This window comes from Lissotriton vulgaris, chromosome 1_1 (genome assembly GCF_964263255.1).
Source record: "Lissotriton vulgaris chromosome 1_1, aLisVul1.2, whole genome shotgun sequence".
Taxonomy (NCBI): domain Eukaryota; kingdom Metazoa; phylum Chordata; class Amphibia; order Caudata; family Salamandridae; genus Lissotriton; species Lissotriton vulgaris.
Window position 1 is genome coordinate 625,471,422 of NC_141685.1, and position 18,657 is coordinate 625,490,078.

The window sequence follows — 18,657 nt, forward strand, 5'->3', positions numbered from 1 at the left end:
TTGCCAGCCTCAGAATGTTTTCTTTCCTCAGCTTCAAGAAGATATTCTAGGCAGAGGAGGAATTTGATAATTTTACGCATCCTTAGGAGTTGAGTGTTGAGGTCTCCAAAGGACAGTGTTTGAAAATTATCCCTTTCACAAGATGCTGTAATTGGGGCTCCTGGGACGCAGGCGGGGACGGCGCGTTACTGACACAATCGACACGTTTTGTAGCAGGCAATCCTGGAACATCTGCGCAATGCGGGTTCAATCGACATATTTACCGCCAATTATAAGAGAATAATGCATGATACCTCAAGCCTTACTTTGGCTAATCATTTCCCATTGCCAGATATGAACTATCCAGCTGGTGGCTATTAGTTACCACACAGTAGCCCACTTTATAATTGTCCTTCCTTTGTTTTCAGCACGCGCTAAATTTCATTTGGAAGATCATTCTTAGCTGGACAAGAAATGTCTTATTTGGAACTAATTGACAACATTTCAAAATCGAGTAAAGGCCCAGCTATGGCCGACTTGCCATGAAAATACCCCAAACTGTTTACGGAAACAACTTGAAAACAAGGGAGGAAAGCCGCTGCTCGACTCCCTTCTGTTCACAATTAACACGACAGCGAAACGCGGGCGTGATATTTGGAAACAGATGGCGCTGATGCGCTCTCTCGCAGGCTGTGGGTGGATACAAAGGTGGGACATGCACCCGACTTTGCCCAATTGCGTGCTGTCTTTTTAGGAAGACGCACACAAAGGCCAATAGCATGTGAGCACCACACGCATGAGCTTCAAGAAAAGCTGTAGCGATTCCAAGAGGCCCTCTCCAAGAGTAGCGCATGCATGCTGCGCTTGGCTCGACCTAAAAACTAGGGCATGCTTCATGTGATTGCATATAGTGGTTTATCACTATGCGATCAAAAGGGACTAGGAGAGTTCCATAGTCCTGAGAACCATGTATTTTTGCTTTTTAATAAAGGAGTAAAAATTAATGTAAACATTGGCAAATCTAGTAGGTTGCATCTGTTTTAACCAGTTGCAGAGGTAGTGGTTTTGCTAATTCTTGCTTGGTTTGGCAAGTGGGTGTTAATTATTCCTAATTTCTATTCGAGAAAGCACTTTGGACCTCTAAGAATGGAAAATTAATAATAAAATAATAAAGTAAAACTAAAGATGACCAAATTTAATCGAGCAGGGTGCAGGGAAGATGAAATGGGGAGAAAGCGAAGGAAGCTGTGAGTTCCCATGGAGCTAAATGTGACATAAAAACTGTTTCCCCACATCAGTGGTGGAATCAGTGGAAAAAAACCAAATCATCCGATCAGAAACTATGGCAAAGCAGAAATGTTCCAGTGTTTGGACAAATACAAGAGTTAAAACTATCAAATAAGTTGCAGGACTGAACTGTGCTAGACATGAGATAGGTGCTGGCATTAAGCCCACATTAAGTATATGTTAAAGTATGAGACAAAATGCTAGCCATTCCCTCCGTAGGTTTAATGTCACCGCGTTCAATTACGCAGATGACATCCAACTGGTTTTTACTATCGACTCCTCTGATGAATCTATCACCACCTATCAAAACACGCTCTGCTTCATCAGTAATTGGATGAGCTCAAACCACCTGAAGCTCAACCCCGACAAGACCGAGCTGGTTCTTGTCGGGGGACCCTCCAATCCCTGGCACTCCTCTTTCTGGCCTGCAAGCCTTGGCATTCCCCCCTGCCCTGTTAACTCAGCCAAACGTCTGGGAGTCGTCATTAGCAGTGACCTTTCTATGACGCCCCAGATAAGCGCTGTAGTATCCTCAAGCCACTTCCAACTCAGGAAAATACGTAAAATCTCTTGCCTACTTACTACCGATGCCCTCATTTTGGCCCTGCTTGCGCTAGTCATGTCTAGGCTTGACTACGCAAATGCACTATATGTAGGCATTCCTGCTTATCAACTCAGGAGAGTTCAGCTGATCCAAAATCAGGCCGCCCGCCTGATTTATCACCAACCCAGAGATCAACATGTTCGTCCCCTTTTAAAAAGTCTCCATTGGCTTCCGGTATCTGCCCGCTGCAAATTCAAGCTTGGCTGCATTATCTCTAAATCTCTTGCAGGTCACAGCCCCCTTTTAATTTCTTCTCTTCTTCACCCGTATGTTCCTCCTCGAACCCTTCGGTCATCTCAGATGGCCCTGTTATCAATTCCCAGATTCAAGAGGAAGAAACATGGCGGCCTCAGGTTTTCATTTTTAGCCCCGTCCTTTTGGAACTCCCTTCCCCTTCCTCTTAGGTTGTCTTCTCCTTACTCCAAGTTCAGATCCTCCCTTAAAACTTTCCTCTTCGCTGAGTCTTATAATTAGCAGCTATCTCACGTTTCTCTTCCCTGCTCCCTCAGTAAAGCGCCAACGAACCTAATGGTGTTAGTTGCGCTCAATAAGTTTATTTAACATAACATAACATAACATGACAAAAAGCTAAACATTTCTTTCGCGATAAAGTACAATGTTTCCATCTATGCCTAAATTAAGATAGGTTAGTAAATAGAGAACATGGCAGGCAACTGTTACAAAGTGATCTGTACAGAAGGGCTAAGTATGCAGGCCAATTGAAGATTATTTCTTATTTATTAGCCCCATCCATGATAAAATTGTTGGAGAGTAGGGTCTGCAATCCTATGATCACCCCAGATTTTTGCTTTTTGCTTCACTGGTTTATGACTTCTCTGGCTGTGGGCCTGCTAATCAGACCCACAGCCTTGCTGTTCTCTCACTAAATTGACACGTGTACCTTGGGTGCATTTACCAATTGGTACTGGGCCACCTTATCAGACCCTGTAACTCAGGGCATAGGTGTACCCAGGGCCTACCAGGGGTCGCAGCATGTATTATGCCACCCCTGGCTGGCCTTCAAAATCTGACACAACTGGCTGCACGACAGCTGGGGCAAAGTGGTGTAATCAGCCTTTGCTGTAGATATAGTATACCTATATCTAACCCTAAAATGGACACATGTATTCCTATCAGTCACTCCTATGGCAGGCCTTAACAATCCTGAAGGCAGAGTGCTTGGAATTATGTGAGATGGTGCTCTGGCATGAGCTGAGCCCGTCTGCAGCTTGCGAAACCAAGTCCTAATAGCTGTTTTATGATAACGCATACCATATACTATTAAGTGCATTATAATCCTCGCAGTTATTTGCTATTTCTGGTATCGCTTTATCAAAACATGTCGAGTAAGGTGTCATACGAATTGGAATACTAACCCCTCGCCAATTCTGGCGACGGGGTTAGCATTCCACCCTTCTAGAGGGACACGACATGTATGTAACTGTAAACCCCGGTTAAAGTTAACTCGAGCCTCAGCATCACAAAATGGATGCTGCCACCACAGACACAAGTCTGACCCCCTGCAGCTGGGAGTCCTTCCAGAGAGGGGAGCTTAGACAAAGGGTTTCCTGTCAGGGGCGGTGCTAGCACCATCCCAGACAGGGTTTTGTGTATCCTAGGTAGGAAGGGCTGAATAGGAAGGTGACTGCAAGTGGCACCCCGGTGCTCACTGTGCATCTGCTAGTTTGAACCAGTTCCAGGGGCACACCAGCCCCTGAGCTGGGGAAAGTCCGGCATGGGAGAGGGGTGAAACCACCCCCCTTCCTGGTCCCACCCATGGGCAGGACCTAGTCCCGTACCAGCCCCTTTCTTTAGTATAAAGGTGGGAGCGGGGACCCTTCCAAATTAGATCATCTTTGAATCCTGAAACTACTTTCTACGAAAAGAACTCAAGACTTCTTCTCAAGATATCTCCCTTGTGACTAAGGAGTAGTCACCCCGCATCTGTGGGCACCAACTAAGAACACTGCGGTTTGCTGCACGTCCTTCCTCCGGAATCCGACTGACCAGCACGACGAGACCCTGCTTCCCTGGCACCTCTGACCTCTACCTACATCGTCAGCTCAGCTTAGATCCGTGGGTGTGACGAGACCTCGAGGGACCGGCCATCTTCAGAACTGCACGACTCTTATCCAGCACGACCGCCGAGGGATCCTCGAGTGAGTGCTTTGGGGTTTGAGAAGCCCTAACCCTGAGCAGCTCCAGCACCGAAGTCCAGCCTCCCAGCATCCACGAGATCTGCGTGGGGCCCTTCTGCTCTTTGCAGCTCACCGCGTTGTCCGGCCACTTGCCTGCTGGCTTGTAGCCCTCTTGACGACGCACCACAATGACAACACCGCTAGTCTGGTTGCTCCAGACTGGCCCTTGCTCCCCGCCAACAGAGGAGCACCCCGGACCCTCCTGGTCCACTCCAGACGCCATTTTGAGTCCACCGCGTGGGCTTGCATTTGCCAAGACTTGTTGCCCCAATCCTGGGTCTAGCGACGTCGACAGCAGATACCTTCGTGGGACAGCTCGCACCTCCATCCTGGTCGCCGACAACGCCTCCTGGTCCGAGAGCCTGCAGAGCCCAGCGTCGTCCACTCACCTGGTCGAGGTGACTTCGTCCGGTGCCAACCTGGTGCCCATCTAATCACTGGCTAGTGATTCAGAACTTGGTCCCCTCTGCTTACAGGTATCCATCTTCACCGATCCAGGCTTGGGTCGCATCGAACTTCATCACTGGTCGCCTGCCAGCAACTTCTTCTTTCAGGCTCCATAGACTGCAACGAGGATTCCCGATGTCTTTTCAGACCTATGCAGCCGCAGCCCCTGGGCTAGGTAACCTGAGCATTTCGGTGCTCCAGCATAGCTTAACTATCTAAGTGTCCAGATCCTTTTTTGTTTCAGCTCTATCTAGTCGGATTCGTCCGATAACACTAACTTTACGAAATCTAGCATCCATAGACTTTGTCCCGCATCCGCCTGAGAGTGCACACTCTGCACGCGATCTCCCTAGGCCTCCTGCTCGTAATCTGAAGGTTCAGTAGTCCAGACCTAGCGATCCTAAAGCCTATTAGAGTAGTACTTACCTGCTAGTAATTTCGCATTCCACTTTTAGAGTATATGGTTTTTCGTGCCCCTCGGGCATTTGCGTAAATTGTGCGTCTTTCAGAAATTCTTTAAGAGCTTTGTATTGTGCTTAGCGCCCTGTCCTCATAAAGAGTCCAGGGCTGTTGTGTTCTAAATAAATATACTTTTATTTTCATAACAACTTGTGTGGTGTCCTTTCACTTGGTGTTCAAGGGGTATATGTGATGGTATAACAGCTGGCTTAACACGCCCTCTAGAGTTTAGCCTAAAGACTGCTCTGGTCCATGCTACTAGGATAGCTGGTCTAAAGGTTGACTTACAACCAATCATCAATAAGGGTCGTTTGGAATGATACACAGTGATCACTAGAATAGTGAGCACTACATATCAGGCCAACTTCTCACAAAAATAACACACACAAATTGAAATTCTGTTATTTGCTGCTGTTATTTTGCAGACACTGCTTATCTGGTTGAACCCAACAGTCACTTAATTATCCTAATCTCAATCCCCTGCTTCCCATGGAAGAGTGAATGCGGGCTTTACATAGGGCTAAGTGTAAAGTATTTATACAACATCAAAACAGTACTAAAGTTAAAACACCAAACAATAGGAATCAAATTCCTAATTAGCAAGCTTGTGTAATTAATAATTATAAAAATGACACCAACATGACAAAAATCCATTAAGGAGAACCAGAGATATCAGTTTTTAAAGTTTTAAATGAAACTAGCATCACTAACTCAAATGATAGTCTATAGTTGCGGGCGACCGGGAGCTAGGTGCGATTTCTGGCAGACGACAATGGAGCATTGGTCAGATACGCCTAGTGAGTTTGTCTTGATTGGAGAGTTTACCTTGGGACCTAGTCTGTGAAATGGAAGTAAAAATCCTCTAGCGGTGCAAAGATGCAGACAGTGTGTGCTGAAGCTGTTGATTTTGGCAGGAAAATCTCCAAGTGAGAAAAGTTCAAGTTTTGCACCAAGGAAAGTCTAAAGTTGCTAACTTTTCAGTCAGAAGTAGACAAGGGGCCCATTACCTCAGGGACAACACTTAGGAGTCAGGATTAACTCCAGGAGAGACCATCAGTTAGGTCCAGTTGAGGTCTACTTACAACTGGTCAGATAGGGGCTTCAATAAAATAACCTCTTTTAGCTTATTATGTCCATAAACCTCTTTCGAAGTCTGTCAACTGACCCTTGGAGTCCACTTCTTTGTCCTGGGCACAAACGGGAGCAGATCCAGTCCTTCAGGGCTCCTCTCCGGTTACATCAAGCAGCGTCCAGTCCTCTTCTGATCTTCCTCAGGATCCAAAAGCTGTTCTGAGGAGGGTCCGATAGGGTACCACATTTATGATTTGAAATAGCTAGTGAGTGTTGGTGCCTCCTGACTCCTCCCTAACCAATGGGGGAAACCAGGGTAACACTACTCACTATTCCAGTAGTTTGCACTTGACTCCTAAAATCCAAGATAGAGGAACCCTTCCTCCACTGTGCAGATTCTTTATTTGCACATAGAGGTGTGCAAGGAAATGAGCATTTCCCTCCCCTGTGTACACTCATAACTGCTTCTGTGGCCACCTCTCCCTCCCACTGGGTTGTTGCCAGGGATCAAAGAGCAGCACCCTCTCAGGTCTTTCCCTGTACTAAAGTGTTTGGGTTAGTCTCATCTGTGGTCTTTTCAAATACATAATGTTCCTAGGACCATACCAACTGAAATGACCGAGCCCTTATTTTTCACATTCCAACCCATCCCATCCTGTCCCCAGGCTTAGGCCATTTTTCTTTTCTGGGAGCACTTTTCACACCTGATTATATTCAAGTTTGGGCAGGGCTGTTGCTGGAGGGCTAATGCAAATAAGCCCCAGGAATTTCAGCGAGGAAGAACGTAACTTTTCAAAAGTTATTTTCCCTAAATATTTATTAAAAACCTAACTTTGCCAAGGAATTGGATCTGTAATAAATATGAAAAATAGACTCTGAATTATAATTCTAGCTATTTACTGGCAGGAGTTACAGATTAAAGTTAATGATCTATACTTTGACATTTTCCACGATCCAGGTAAAGCTATGCCAGTGTAATGAGCTTTTGAGCAATAGTCACTGGAGGAACATGCCAACTTTAATTTTGCACATGTTCCACTTTTAAATATCAGGCATCCTACCTTGTGGGCAACAGTCTGTACTAAGGGATTACTTATTAATAGTTAAAAGCAGGATTTCCCTCGTGTCGGTAAGGTTTATTTTGACAGGTTTAGCAGCAGGTCTTTAGGCTGCTGCATTGAAGCTATACCTGGTAGGCCTGATGTCATGTTTTATAGGACAACTCTGTGGGAGGCACAGCAGATGCTGCAGTCCACAGGAAGCATTTAACGTCCAGGCCATGAGTGCATTTTGTACAACATGTAATAATGTAGAATATCGTTGAGTTATTCTGCTTTACCTTTAAATGTGAGAATCCAAGTTATTTTCACCTTAAGCATTGCCATAAATAAATCCCCCCTGGACTAGTGTGTTCAGCTTAAGCATCTTTGTGTCACAAAACAGTGTATGATGAAAGAATGGCATCAAATTGATTCACTGTCAACTGCTGCTAAAAAGAAAAATAGCTCTAAAAAAGTTACCACCTGCAGGATGTACAAATTTCACCTGCGTTGATGAGATTCCCCCCCCCCTCTACATCCCCCCACCTGAGGTGTAGCATCAGTAGTGGCGATGATGCCAAGGGGATCTTATAGGCCCACAGAACTCCAGTTATGGCTGTATTTTACTGCCAAAGCAGCGGCTAGCCACATCCTCCAACACTGCTTTTATATGAACTCTTGCCTGTTCCACTACAACAAGGCTGGCATCAGACTGCTGAAGCTGAACAAATGTCTTCTTTGCCTCTGGAGAACAATCCTTAAATACAACAAAAGCATAGAAGGCTGCTGAATGGAATTAATAGATAGTCAACTTCTTATACCAAAGGTACGCCTTACGAACAGCAGTGTAAAGTTCTAACCTCTGATCTACTTGAGCCACACTTCCAATGTATTTATTGCAGTCTCAAATGCACACTGGTTTACACCCTTCTGCAACTTCAACCCAAACAGTCACAGGTGAACTACTTTCATCATGTGTGGTATTCAGCATATAGACATCTCTCCTGTCAGAAAGGTTCAGAGCTAAAAGTTCTTCGCTGTGCTAGGCACGGCACTGTCCCTTCAAAGGTTTCATACAAATAGGTTCTTCTGGGTAACCTTTGCGGTTATAGTCAATTGTGCCACAAGCAATCGTGTCCACTTTGACTATCTCTTTCACAATCTTCTCTGTAACACAAAATGTGGAGGGCAGGGGGTCAATACTGAAATCACTACTAGTGTAGACCCTGAAATTATAGACATATCCAGTACTACTCTGACAGCATATACATTTTAAATCCATAACATTACCTCCTGCTAGGAATGTACTGCCTAAAAACCAATCGGCCCTTGAACAGTACCAAAGAGGCATCCACAGCTGTTTCTTTACCTGCCACATTGATAAGTGATCAAGGACAGGTTGAACCTTAAAAAGATGGTCACAATCAGGGTGATCTTGTGGAAATGCTAAGTCATTGTTAACAAAATGCAACATCCATAGAAGAAGTAAATACTGATTATGACTCAAGGTTGCAGGAAATATAGCCATGGCTATAAGGAATTAATAGGCCAAAATAAAGACAACAATGGCTTCCTTATCAAGCCCAGCACACAAGTTAAACCCAAGCAGTTGTTCAACTCGTCCAGATATGTGGGAGTCCACCGTGTATCTCTAGAAAGGGGCTTAAGTCTGGCACTGTTTTCCCTCAAACACTGTTCAGCATACTTATTAGGCTGCTCAACAATCTCATCCACAAATACATCGTCCATAAACAACTGAAAAGAAATTAATCGGCAAAATGTTTTTACAATTCACTCTACACCCTGCAACACCACTAAAGGCAGGCAACACCGGCTGCACAATGTTTGGATCAACCCAGAGTCCAGCACTTTCCAATGGGAAGCCTTGCAGCCCCAGGCTCCACTATTGGCAGACCTGTGTCTTCCTCTAAATGCGGCACTCCATCCATACAAAGAGTGGCTTCATCATCAGATGATTTCTCTTGGACAGAAAATTCACTTCTAGAATCCAAGCTTGCCTCCTCTACCTAAAATGCAGACAGTCTCATAATCCTGGTTAGAAGACGACTCGACAAGCATACCAACACCCTGCTGAGCGGTCATCCTGCGGCTAGCCACAATCCTTAGTTACACAAGTAACTTGACAAACAAGTAAACAACAATGCCCAACACTGTGTAAGAAAAGTAATACATTGCAGATATATAAAACAAGAAGTAAAACTACTGGCATATAGCAGTTGTAAGGTAAAGTCAATCAATACAGAGCACACAAAGAACAATGCCACTCATTCGCCAGAGACCGCTAGACTCATCAGCACCTACTCTGCACAGAAGCAGTAAGCACCAACTATATCCCACTAGAAAAGAAAACCAAAGCAAATTACACAAAAGGCAACACAATACTCATTGTGAAAAAATAGAAGGAACGTTTCAAGCCCATTCAAACAGAAGCTAAATGTGCTCGAATCATCCCCCCGGGGGAGCCGAAACTCAGCTAAACATGCTCCCGCGGGAGTGACCCTTGCGTAAGGGGTTGCACACCACAACAACAAACAGAAAAATACCTGGTGGTCCAGTGGATGGATTCCTGCTGCACAATTGAAGGCCTCACAAGCGAGCATGGAGCAGGAATCCATTCAAAACAGGCGCAATGGAAAGGAAGACCTCTCTCCTTTCCCTCTGTGTTTATCCCCCCCCCCTCTCCTCCCCATGAAGGACTCACCTGATCTGCATCCTCTCTTCCTCTCTGGATACGCTGTTAGCAAAATGGCTTCAAGCGCATCCCCAACAGGCTATGATGACGCCATTTGTATAGTGCATATACAGCATTCCATTGCTTCCCCTTATTTGGATCCCAAATAAACAGAATGGATATAACGAGATTAAGGCCTAATCTAATTTTATAAATGTCCATGTGTAGTAAGGTATCGTACAAGTGATAAATTTAAGGGTAGATATCCGAACTGCCCAGGGAGGACACCGTCATTTGGATTTACGATCTCTGAGATAAGTGCTCCTTATCTTTCTGGTGAGACAAAATCCAAGCAGATTACACTGCAGCAAAAACCTTTGCATTTAACATATGATCTTTATGGTTGCGTACTTTGCTCTTGAGAGACAAAGCTAAAGGATGAACATCATGCGAAAATGCCTTTAAAAGTTGTGAACGCCCCATAGATAAACTTTACTAGGGATCCCACCTGTAACAATGCTCTCGATCTAATGCACTGCAAATGGTTGTTCCATTTCAGCTTAGCGTTAAAAGATATTTATAAGAGGAAACGTATTCTTTTTTCTGGTTATTAATGTGCCAATTAAAATGGGGTACTTTTTTCCACAAGATTAAAACCTTTGTCTTATCAAAGTTAATTCTCAGATGGTTTAATGCACAATATCTGTTAGAGCATTCAGTTTTTTTCTAGACACCTTTTGAGGTATAGTCGAAAATAACAAGGTCATCCCCATACTTCAATCCAGGGATAGTGATTGCTCCCATTTTTGGGGAAAAGGGACTAGTTTCACTCGGGCATAAGGAGAGATCAGCTACATAAAGACTGAAAATGATCTGGGCTAACATACAGCCTTGTGAAAAGCCGTTGTTGATTTGGATGTTTTCATTACTCTACCTGATCCATCCATCTCCACCGTGTCCAATTTGAAGTATGCAATGCCTGGATCAGTGACAACTAATCTCATGGGGCCTTCGAGGAACGGAGTTTATCCCATAATTCTCCCCTGTCTACTGCGTCAAAAGCCGTGCGCAAGAACAACCGCACAATCTCTGGTTTATTTCTACAGATTTTTTAACTAAGGCCCATAATACAAAACAGTAGTACAGGGTTGATTGCCAAGAACGAAAACCACTTTCTTTGAAAGGTAAGAGTTAATTTTCTAAGACCCATTCCTCTAACCTAGTGAGCAAAGGTTTTGAAAAGCTTTTCGCGGTCCCAGCCAAAAGGCTAATTGGCCTATAATTTGCTGTATTTCTGCCATCCCCTTTCTTTAATAAGGGTTTTATTCAAGACCCCTCCAGGACTTTGGGATATTTTCCGTTTCAACTATCCATTGATCCAGATGCGACAGGTTCTCTACCTCAGCAGTAAATGTTTGCTTTTAAAACAATTGCCAGGATATTATCCGGTCCTTTGTCCCTGTTTAATTTAAAACCAGTTATTGCATTTTTGATCCGCACTTTTGAGAACAGCTTTAAGATTTCTAAATCTTCTGTATAATGATAATGCAGATCAAAAAAAGTAAGTGGGCCATATATATGATTAATGTGTATTACCCAGTTATTTTCAGCTATCATATGGGTGGGGTACACTGCATGTGTGTCTGTTAAATTGTTCACCAGCCCCCCAATATTTGCTCTGTTTCCCCCGTATGACCTCTAACATTTCATTTTGTTTTTTTACCATATAAACATTTTTTAAAAATTTTAATTAAGGTCTTGTATTGCTTTTCCATTTATATGAATTTGGTTTTGCCTCCTCCGAAGGACATACCCTATGTAAATACAGAGATTTCCAAACCGTCCTTCTGTATATCTAGATGAATGATTATTCCACATATTGCCCTCTGAAATAGCTAAGCACACAGTCCTTTAGTGATACAAACCATTCTAGTTTGTCGGGGAAAGTATTGAAATTGTTGAAAGATGGAAATATGATTTGGAACTTGCTGTGTTAATTCAACTGTTTGGGGCCCTATCGGGTGCTTAATCTATGGGAGAAATCCATGGCTAAAGGTAACACTTTGAAGTAATTCTGTACAGATATCCATTCCTGGGTGTCTGATCAAAGTTGCAACCACAGCACCGGACCATGATTGTACAGCCTTTGAACTGGAAATATCCATACTTTGGGGACCATAGTCAGTGTACAAAGACAGAGAGGTACCTGTTTACACACCATAACCAAGGCACAAGACACACGTCGCACCCATTCATATTTGGTGAAAGGTTGCAATATATGCTCCTGCACCTACAAACCAACTGATTAGTACAACTGAAGCTAGACAGGCAGCCCTCTGCATGCTGATAAGCCCACCAATGCCACAAGATAAAGGAATTGAAAACCACTGCACTATAGAATAACTAAGTAACTGAACATTGCTGTTCCATTGACATGTTCCCAGCCCATCACCTAAATGTGATATCCTGATTCAGATTATTCAGTTTTACCTGGGCCACATACAACATAACCCGTCGTCCAATACAGCTTCTCCTGTTCAAGTTTTCTCAATGGGATCAGCTGCTTTCTGCAACTAATTGCAGACTTTACTGTTTTATCAAATACTTACAATAAGTTTGTTCATTCAAATCCTAGAAAGAAAATTATGAGATTACTTTGTATAAGAAAAATGAAAACTAATTTAGATGTATATCAATGCCATTTCTAGATCATTTCTTTGATCTTATTTTTTGTCTTTATTCAGGGAAGCCTGAGAGTGGACAGTGAAATTGTCGTTCACTATTGCAGCTTAACACTGGTTGCTGCCTTCGGGATGGCAGTGGTCTGTGGCTATAGCATCTCTGCTTTTGCAGCCACAGAATTGTCAATTAGAGAGGTGGTAGTGACAATATCGCCATCACTAACCTTTCCATAGAGTCAGATGCCAACCAACTATCCTGTAGTTCCAAAGTAGTATCCTGATTTTAGAACTGGCATAACAATGAAAGCCTCTGCCATACTTTTTGCTAATGTTCTTTGTATAAAATATATACAGTCTTAAGAAGATCCTCTCTCACTGCATGATATTAGATGTTTACTGCGTCATTCTGCCTTCTATTGATTCTAGGGAATGCATCCATCACAGTGCACCACAGCAGCTGCAGAGAATATTTTATATCTAAGAAATACAGCGAATTATCAAACTTTTTGTAACATTAAATACTTTATTCCATTCATAGATTCTAAACACAAATAAACTGTTTTTACATTGCTGCCTATGAAAAGAAGGTATGTTTTGTATGTTTTTTTTAGGACTCAAATGTAAGTCTAACACTAGAATGGCCGGTTCATTAGCTTTTCTGGTTTCCTTTTTACAAACCAAGGCAGCCTGACTCAGTGGTACCCACCCTGAATTCTTAGGAGAAAAACAGCAAAAGGTGCAGATTTGTGGGACGTGATGGACATTTTGAGGACAGCTATTAAAGTCAATGGGGTAACCTAGTGTCACTCAGAACCCGGGACTGCCACCTCCCCTTGGCTCTCTTTTAAACACACAAATTACTTGTGTGGGGGGGGTCCGAGCCCCCCCCCCCACATGCCCCGGGGACCACCACCTACCCAGGGCACAAACTGTGTAAATGTGGGGGTCCGTTATGGAGCCCCGGGGACCTCCACCTCCCCGGGGCTTTGCAAAAGTTGGGAGGGGGGACCGCCACCCCCCAGGGCTGGCTCCTGCACTGCCCACCCCGAGACACTGTTGTTTGCTTTGGTAGGGCGAGAGCACGTCTCCGGCCCTACCATAGCAAACTCTGTTTTGGATTTTGGAGGAGAAAGCAGGGAAACCTGCTCTCTCTTCCAAAATCCAAAGCAGATTGCTTTTCCATACGGGGCGCTGCATGTCAGCAGTTCCCCATGTGGAAAAGCAATGCCGGCTCCTGGAGGAGGCGGGGAGACGTCGGGCCCGTGGGTGCATTGGGGCTCACCCCACGGTCCCCAACGAAGTGGCCAGGCTCCGTGGTATGGAATCCCTGGGGTTACACGTATACCGGGATGGGGGCCAAGCGGTCCCCTTCCCCTAGAAACAAATAAAATAAAGGATAAGAATATAAATTAATGGTAGGAGCCGGGTTTTTATTTTGCTAAAATTTGGAGTCGCGAATAGAGTACAGCGCGCTGTGCGGCCCCCTGGTATGAACGTGTGGGGTGCGCGGTCCCAGCGTGGTCCTCTGATGTGAACGTGAGAGGTGCGCCGCTCCCAGCATGGCCCCCTGGTGTGAATGCGAGGGGTGCCCATTACATACCAAACGCGCATCCTTCACAACTTAAGCAATAGGATCCGCGTACCGATCATGCTTAGTCCACGACTGGTACGCGACTCCAGTTTTTTCTCCCCCCAAAAAAGGTTATAGATATTTATTTTAGAGGATACAAAACATTACATAATTTTAAAAAAGAAAAGGAAAAAATATTAAAGGATATTATAATTCCAAAATATTACAAAAAACCTCTGAAATTCACTAAATAAAACATAGGTTTAAGAGACATTATAGTTACAAATTAGCATTTAAAAACCTTTGAAATTCACTGAAAAAAACCATAGGTTTTAGGGGCGTTATAGTTAGAAACTAGCATTAAAAAAACCTTTGAAATTTAATGAAAAAACATAGGTTGCAGAGACGTTATAGTTAGAAATTAGTATTTAAAAAACCTTTGAAATTCACTGAAAAAAACATAGCTTTTAGGGATGTTATAGTTGGAAATTAGCATTTAAAAAACCTTATAAATTCCCTGAAAAAACCATAGGTTTTGGAGTTGTTATAGTTAGTTTGACGTTTCACTCGTACAAAACCAGTGAAATACTGCTGTTATAGTTAGTTGAGCTAACTATAACTCGCGCACCTGCAATGCACTATTGATGACATCACATATTACATCACTCATGACTTGGATAGTGACATCACTCATGACATCACTGATGACATCTCAAATGACATCACTGATGACATCATCCTTGTGATAGTGTGGCAGACCTCCTCTCACACTAATATAACCTTTGATAAACGCACTCTAAAATACAAGCTAACATTTTCAAAACAATAGACACAACAATATCAGGTACAACATACCCATTCACTAATTCCAAGATCTTCAGTTTTGTCTTACCCCTGAGGTGGAAAGCCGGGGGCTTAGCTCGCTAGCTCATTTTAAAAGTGTGCATTACATTTTGTTTTGTGGCATTTGATTTTACCTTTTGGGAATCTTTTAAAAATAGAAAACCTTTCACCTTCTGATCACGCCGCAACTTAACCCTTCTCCCATCGCAGCAGATCAAGTGCTGACGCTGTGGGAGAGAGTGTGTTCAGCCGCCATATTGGGGGGAGGAAAGGGTTGCGGTCCAGCTGCTGGCCGCCTCCCGCCCTCCCAGGTTACTTAAGCATCAGCAGAGCGCGAGCGTGCTGACTTCAGTTTTGTCTCACCCCTGAGGCGGAAAGCCGGGGGCTTAGCTCGCTAGCTCATTTTAAAAGTGTGCATTAAATATTGTTTTGTGGCATTTGATTTTACCTTTTGGGAATCTTTTAAAAATAGAAAGCCTTTCACCTTCTGATCACGCCGCAACTTAACCCTGCTCCCAGTGCAGCAGATCAAGTGCTGACGCTGTGGGAGAGAGTGTTTTCAGCCGCCAGATTGGTGGGAGGAAAGGGTTGCGGTCTAGCTGCTGGCCGCCTCCCGCCCTCCTCTACATCGGATAAAAGGACAATGTCATCTCGTCCGCGCAGTGAGCCGGCGCGCCGGCGGCGCGCCAAAGGCAGGGCCGTCTGCGCCAGTCCGAGCCGGGGCCGGGCCGAGGGCCACGACCCCTGGTCCAGGCAACACGACAGTTCAGACTATTTATTCTCACGCCGATCTCATTCAGCTCAGGTCAGCCCCCTGTAGCACCTGCCCTCAGTATGACCCTGAGTTCATCCTACACAATATAGTCACTAGCTGTCCTAGCTGCAAGTCCACCTTACCCTTTATTAACAACAAAGCCAGTCTTAGAAACGGTACCAACAACAAAACCAAGAAAATTATAAAAACACTCATTAATGCCCGTTCCTTGGGCAGGCACAGACAGGACATAGTAGATCTGATCCATGACTGGAACATAGATATACTATTTATTACTGAGACGTGGATGGATGGTGCGTCCGATCCAGATTTAGTGGTGGCAGTACCGCTGGGATATAAGGTATACCGACTGGATAGACAGGGAAAGAAAGGAGGGGGCCTGCAATAATCACCCGAAACACCTTCTCGGTTAGAATATTTCCTGTACCTTCAACAACATGCGAAGCTTTCCAATTCGCTAGTATGCTGACCCCCTCGTACAATTTCAAAGGAGCACTCATATACAGACCGCCTGGTCCTCGCTCTAAATTTTTGTCCAATCTTAACACACTGCTTGAATCTCTGGCAATTGAAGATTCCTTCATGGTCCTGGGTGACCTGAATTTCCATCTAGAAAAAGTGGACGATACCGAAACTCAAGCCTTAATGGTTGACCTGGAAACCCTAGGGCTCGTTCAACTGGTAAAAGCACCCACACCTGAGGCCGGCCACACCCTGGATGGCATTTTTTCTAACATAAAAGTGATAACTATACAAGACATCCTCCCCCTCACATGGTCCGATCATCATGCGATCTTCTGTGCCATCTCCATCAGTGACGTTCCCATAACCAGGCAGGTTTCCTCAAGTCAAGAGCCTTTTAAAGTCTGGAAGTATATAGATAACGCAGCACTTAGAGCGCTACTGGCCAGTACCCGCCCAATTATCTCCGCAGAAGCTAACATAGCAGCGAAACAATTCTTAGTTTGGATAGACAGTGCGATGGACTTACTGGTGCCATCCAAGACCATATCGAGAAATAGGACGGTGCCTTCTGCACCCTGGTTCACGGAAGATCTTAGAAAACAAAAGCAAGTTTGTAGGAAGCACGAAAGACACTGGCGAAGGTCCTATGACCTGGACAGTAAATTGCGATACAACGAGACATTGTTCAGCTACAAAAAGTTGATTACTGAGGTGAAAAAGAAGTTCTTTGGCGAACAAATTGACAATGCAAAGAACTCCAGTAAACAACTGTACGATGTAGTGAAACAACTGGCTGGGAAATATCCAAATATGGTCCCTTCTCCCTCTCCGGCCTTTTGCGACTCCCTGGCCAATTTCTTTTTTGCTAAAGTAAATGACATCTAACATCACAGCCCCTGATTGCTCACTAATTCAATTTTAAGAAATGGAGGAGGAACAAATAACGGACATTATGAAACTCATAAAAACGGGGTCGGCGTTGGACCCCTGACCTCCCAAAGTATTTCCCCCTGTAATGGATTCTATAACCAAAGTCATTACACAAGTTTGTAATGTGATGTTCAAGTCAGGTATCTATCCGGACCTGTGGAAGAACACCTTTTTAAAACCACTTCTCAAAAAACCTTGTCTAGATAAAGACGTGCTGAAGAACTATAGACCAATAGCCAGCTTGCCGTTTCTAGCTAAAGTGGTCGAGAGGGCAATGAACGGTCAACTGTCCGAATACATCGAACAAAACAACCTGCTAGATGACTCACAGTTTGGGTTTTGCAAACTTCACGGCACGGAGACGGCCCTTATTAAAGCCGCTGATGATATCAGAGTCATCAGAGGCCAGGGGGGGGACAGCAGTGCTCATACTGCTGGATTTATCTGCGGCATTCGCCACGGTCGATCACTCCATTCTGATTGACCGTGTCGGAAATTTGGGCATTCAATCCAGAGCAAAGGACCTGCTTGCTTCCTTTCTATCTGGCAGAACACAGGCTGTAAACGTTAGGACCATTTAAGTCGGACGAACTGGCTTTACCCTGCGGGGTCCCCCAAGGCTCATCCCTAAGTCCGACACTTTTTAATATTTATGTGTCGGACTGAGCAAAAGTTATTAAAACCCACCGGATGAGCCTTACCTCCTATGCTGATGACACCCACCTTGTGCTCGCTATCAACAACGATGGAGAAGAGGTAGCTGCACGCTTCCAAGAAGGCATGCTAGCGATCAAAGATTGGATGGCCGGTAATTGCCTCAAGCTCAATTCTGAGAAGACGGAGGTGGTCATCTTCGGAAAAATTTCCCTGGTACGGTCGTCAGTCTGGTTGCCTCCATCATTAGGAGCTTTACCGAGTCCCGTCCCAAGGGTCAGGAATGTGGGAGTCATCTTTGATGAAAAGCTTAATTTTGTCACCCATGCAAACCAAACCGCGTCCACTGCATTCCACAAGCTTAGGCTTATAAGAAAAATAATCCCGTTCCTTCCAGAAAGTGCAGGAAAAACTGTGGTGAGCTCATTGGTGCACTCCTCACTGGATTACTGTAATGGCCTATTTGCCAATGCCCAAGCCCGGGTGGTCGCCAAATTACCAACGATTCAGAATGCGACAGCAAGACTGCTTTCCAGGACCCCCACATTTAAACCGATTAGGCAAATAATTAGGAACTACCACTGGCTGACGATTAAAAATCGGATTACATTTAAAACCCTATGCCTGACATTCAAAGCGCTTCACAAACAAGGGCCGGAGTTTCTTAGAGAGCAGCTCATTTCTTACCGTCCTATTAGACAACTAAGATCTATGACACAGCATCAACTAGTGGTACCGCGCACGAGGACTGTCACCTGGGGAGACAGACGCTTCGTGGTTACAGCAGACAGACTCTTGAACTCCCTTCCGCTAACGATTAGGTCAAGTCACTCTCTTCTCGAATTCAGGAAATTGTTGAAGACATGGTTGTGCGACCAGTAACTCGTCCGCTCTTAACTACTACTGACAGGTTTTTCCATCTTTTTTCCTCAGAGACATTCACTGAATTCATAGCGCCAAGA

General features: G+C 44.4%; 1 protein-coding gene across 3 annotated transcripts in view; it reads left to right on the forward strand.

Annotated features, from left to right (window-relative positions):
• LOC147747586 (interferon-induced protein 44-like) overlaps positions 1–18,657 on the forward strand; it is a 255,059-nt gene that overhangs the window by 87,007 nt on the left and 149,395 nt on the right. The window lies entirely within an intron of this gene.